The sequence below is a fragment of the Gekko japonicus genome, unplaced genomic scaffold (assembly GCF_001447785.1).
Source record: "Gekko japonicus isolate JY-2015 unplaced genomic scaffold, Gekko_japonicus_V1.1 scaffold5980, whole genome shotgun sequence".
NCBI lineage: Eukaryota > Metazoa > Chordata > Lepidosauria > Squamata > Gekkonidae > Gekko > Gekko japonicus.
Genome location: NW_015161006.1, coordinates 3,805 through 8,863, shown reverse-complemented (window position 1 = coordinate 8,863; position 5,059 = coordinate 3,805).

Below are 5,059 nucleotides of genomic sequence, written 5' to 3'. Positions count from 1 at the left end.
ACGGGATGGGCCATTGACCTGATCCAGCATTGGCTTCTCTTAGGTTCTCTTATCTTCTTATGATTCCCCCCCCCCGAGCTCACAACTAGGGCGCCCTCGCCAAGGAGTTCAAGTCGGCTGAGCCTTCCGGGCAGCGCCCCCCCTCCCTCCTCGGCACGTCCTGCCACAAAATGGAGTCTTCCTTCCCCGCCGGAGCCGCTGCAGCGCGAGTGAGTGGCAGGTTCTATTTATACCAAGGCAGCCCGCGAACACCGGGAGGGAGAGCCCGGGAAGGGAGGCAGAAGTCACCCGATCTTCTCCTTCGCCTCCTCCCCTTCCCCTCCCCACACAGACAGCGGCTCACCGGGCAGCAGGGAGAGGCCGGTGCTGCAGTCTGGCGGGGCCGGGAGCTCTGACACCCTGCTACTGCTGCAGGGAGGAGAGGCGTAGGCAGACATGGCCGACAGTTTCTTGCCACCCAGCTCTCTCTCTCTCTCTCACTCACACAGACACACACACACACGCCCAAGGACGTGTGAAGGTTCCAGAAGCCAGGGCCTTCTCCTGCATTTCCCCTCTCTCCAATGGAGGGTGGGCTGGGCTTCGGAGGGTCTGCCAGGACAGGCCGCCTCGCCAGCAGAAGAGGTTCCCGGATTTTTCCCCCCTTTCCTCTCTTTCGGGGAAATGAAGCACTGGCGTCCCAGTCGCCTGCCCGCGGCTGTACTTTAAAAGGGGGCTTTTCTATTTATTTTATTTCCCGCATTGATATCCTGCCCATGCCGTAAACGGGCTCCGGGCGGGTCACACCCAGTGTTCCCTCTAAGCTGAGTGCGTGTGAGCTGATTCACAGTTGATTAGCCTCCGGCTCACACATTTTTGTCTCCGCCCAGGAAGGAGGGCTCCAGAGCAAAGTGATTTACGCAGCAGCCAACTTTAATGGCCAGTAGCTCACAAAGTAGAATTTTTGCTCCCAGGACTCCACAGTCTAGAGGGAGCATTGTCCCCTCTAAGCTGAGCAAGTGTGAGCTAGCTCACAGTTTTTAGCCTCCGGCGCACACATTTTGTCTCTGCTCAGGAAGGAGGGCTCCAGAGCAAAGTGATTTACGCAGCAGCCAACTTTAATGGCCAGTAGCTCACAAAGTAGAATTTTTGCTCCCAAGACTCCGCAGCTTAGAGGGATGCCGTAAACGGGCTCCAGGCAGGTCACAACCAGCTTAGAACATTGAGGTCACAACCAGTGCTCCCTCTAGGCTGAGCGAGTGTGAGCCAAGTTTAATGCCAGTAAATCACAAAGTAGAATTTTTGCTCCCAAGACTCCGCAGCTTAGAGGGATGCCGTAAACGGGCTCCAGGCAGGTCACAACCAGCTTAGAACATTGATCCCTCTAAGCTGAGCGAGTGTGAGCTAGCTCACAATTTCTTAGCCTCCGGCTCACACATTTTTGTCTGAGCTCAGGAAGGAGGGCTCCAGAGCAAACTAATTCATGCAGTAGCCAAATCACTCGCGGCTCACAACTGTAATGCCAGTAGCTCACAAAGCAGAATTTTTGCTCACAAGACTCCGCCGCTTAGAGGGAGCATCGGTCATAACATTTCAATAGAATCACAGAGTCATAGACTGTGAGAGTTGGAAGGTACCTTGCAGGTCATCTAGTCCAACCCCCTGCACTCTGCAGGATTATAAAGACAATAACATTTAAAACACATCAAAACATCTAAAATCAATAGTCACGCTTGCCGTAGGGAGAATCCGGTCCACTGATGTAACTAGGTAAGGCCGGTTATCAGAAGGTGGGAGACCGCAACCTCGGGGGGGGGGGGATTTGTGGAACCCGGAGACCGCAACCTGGGGGGGGGGGGATTTGTAGACACCCTCTGCCTCAGTCAAAGACCTGGCAGAAGAGCTCCGTCTTGCAGGCCCTGTGGAACTGAGCAAGATCCCGCAGGGCCCTGATCACAATAGGGAGTATGTTCCACCAGGCGGAAAAAGCCCTGGCCCCGGGCCGAGGCTAGGCGGACGTCCTTTGGTCCAGGGAACACGCTGTCTCAGCACAGCTTTTAAGTGGCGCAGGGCAGGGCACGTCATGCACACCAAAGCCCCAGCCAGCGAGCACACAGCCACTGCCCTCTTTGTTCCGGGAGAGGCACGAGATGTGGGAGGGCGAGATGGCCCTCATTACCATAAGGGGTGAGGCCGCCGCCATCTGGGCTCTGTGCCGGATCCAGCCTAAGTCCCCCCCTCCAGGAGGCAGTTTGCTCCACAGCAGTGGGGCAGAGTTCAGGAGGAAACCCGCGCATGCCTTCACTCACACACACTCGTGCGCGCGCGCACTGCGAAGCCTACTATGACGTTCTCTCCGTGCGGCTCCGCAGAACCCTCCCCGCGCCTGAGGTCGGGGTGAAAATGTGCTGCTTCCCAAGAGCACGCCCCATCCCCAATCCCCCAACCGCCCGTCGCGTGCGCACGCAACCGTTCATCTGTGCAGATAAGCCTCAAAGCTCTTTCCACTTATTAATGCCCTCAGATCCCCCCGGGGCTGGGTCTTAGCCGTAATGTCAAACAGATGTTGCCAGGGACGCAACCGCAGTCCTATGGGAAGTGGGAGGGGCATGGCTTAACAGCAGGGGGGAGGCGCGGCAGGAACGGCTGCAGGGCCAACGTTCCCTCTAAGCTGAGCGAGTGTGAGGTAGCTCAGTTTTTTTAGCCTCCGGCTCACACCTTTCTGTCTCCGCTCAGGAAGGAGGGCTCCAGAGCAAACTCACTGACGCAGGAGCCACATCGCTGGCTCACAACTTGAATGCCAGCAGCTCGCAAAGTAGAATTCTGGCTCACAAGACTCCACAGCTTAGAGGGGGCCTCTGCTGCAGGCCATAAATAAACAGGCCCTGGCAGTGAAAGGGAGGGGGCCTTGCGGAGGAGCGCAAGGAGGGCTCCCGGTTATTCCTAGCTTAGTCCCCACCCCACCCCAGCTGCCAACGGAGCCCGCAGACAGGGAAGAAGAAGGAAGCTCTGGAATAATGACTCAGGTCCAGTTTGCAGCAAGGTGGCAAATTTGCATTTCAAGCGCCCTACTGCAGACCGCACTGGGCGTGTACGCGCCACAGAAGGGAACCCTTCCTCCACACCCTAGTCATATATTCCCACCCCAGCTTTTCCTCTCCTCAGGAAAGCGGAGGGCAGGCCACTTTGAGTTCCCAGGAGGTCGGACATCTAGGCGCTGATCAGACCATTTATTCACTTCCTCTTGCGCCCCACGCCTTTCTCCTCAATGGGAACGAAGCCGGTCGTCCCTCAGCCGTGCCCTCCTCACAACGACCCCGTGAGGCGGGCTAGGCTGAAAGTGTGCGACGGGCCCAAGGGCATCCAAGCGAGCTTCCGCAGCAGAGTCAGGATTCGAACCCGGGCTTTCCCACGTCCAACCGCAGCCCCCAAACCACTGCACCACACTTAACCCTAAGGAAAGTCGGTGTCTCGTGCGTGCGCCGACCGTGCCGGACGCCAAGTTTTCTGGCGCAAGGCATGTGCGGTGGGAAGGAGTCACTCCATCGCGTGTGGCCTCGCCCACAAGGGTGCCAGCTCTGGGCTTGGGGGGGTTAGTGGCTGCCTCTCAACCCCCCCCATCAATTTATGTAGCTGGTCAGATAAAGGCTGGGAGGGGAGACGGAAGAGGGCACCAATGCTCCCTCTAAACTGCGGAGTCTTGTGAGCAAAAATCCTACTTGGTGAGCTCGTAGCATTAAAGCTGTGAGCCACGAGTGATGGGGCTGCTGCATAAATTAGGTTGCCCTTCCCGAGCCGAGACAAAAATGTGTGAACTGTAGGCTGAAAATACTGTGAGTTGGCTCACACTAACTCAGCTTAGAGGGAACACTGCTTGGCTTCCCAGCAGAGGACAGCAGCCTCACGTATCGGAGAGCCCAGGACAGCCGCCTCTTCTTTCCCTGTTGATGCCCTGCGGTTCACATTACTGCCAAGGGTGGAGCGATTCTACAGGCCACGACGGGTAAACAGGCTGTGTTTCTGACCTACTTCCTCGGAGAAAGGGGGGGGGGAAGAACCCTTAAGGACTAATGGAAGCACTGCGGAAGCTCTCTTGCCTCTATTATTATATTCAATAGATGCCTGCCATCTCCCAGTACCAGCAGCTTCCCGACAGGCGAGCATTAGAAAACCCTGGGTCGCCAATCCTCGTCAAGGATTTTCGTAAGGCACCAAGCGGATCCCTCCCAACAGTCGGTTAGGGCAAACCGCAGTACTGAGACCAGGATTATTCTAACCACAGGACAGAGAGGGGGTTTGGGGAGTGGCTGAAAGGCCTTGCCCACCAGTGTCCCCTCTAAGCTGAGTTAGCGTAAGCCAGCCCACGGTTTTTAATGGCCTCCGGCTCACGCATTTCTGTCTTCGCTCGGGAAGGAGGGCTCCAGAGCAAACTAACTGACGCAGCGGCCCAATCGCTCACAACTTTCACGCCAGTAGTTCACAAGGCAGGATTTTTCCTCACCAGGACTTCGTAGCTTAGAGGGAGCGTTGCTGGCAACCAAAGCCGTCTTTGGGAAGCAATGGCTTTTAATGCCCCCCCCCCCCCCCCCGGCGCCCCGCCCCCCCCCCCCGGGACTGACTTTCTAACCTTGCCAAACACAGGAGCCCTGCAAAAGCAGGGAGCAGTTCTTACTGAACCCAGTTCCCAACTCACCGGGCAAAGCCGTGTGAACCAGCCTCATACCTAATCAGACTGCCAGTCCATCCAAGTCAGTATTGTCTACTCAGGCTGGCAGCCGCTCTCCAGGCGCCCGGGCCTCTGAACAGGAGATGCCGGGGATTGAACCAGGGACCTTCTGCATGCCAAGCAGAGGCTCTGCCAGTGAGCCACAGCCCCTCTTTACAGCTCTCCAGGGTCTCAGGCGGAGGTCTTTCCCATCACCTCCTGCCTGGTCCTTTTAACTGGAGGTCTTTCCCATCAGCTCCTGCCTGGTCCTTTTTAACTGGAGATGCTGCAGGGGATTGAACCTGGGACCTTCCGCATGCCAAGCAGAGGCTCTTCCACTGAGCCACAGCCTCTCTTCACAGCTCTCCAGGGTCT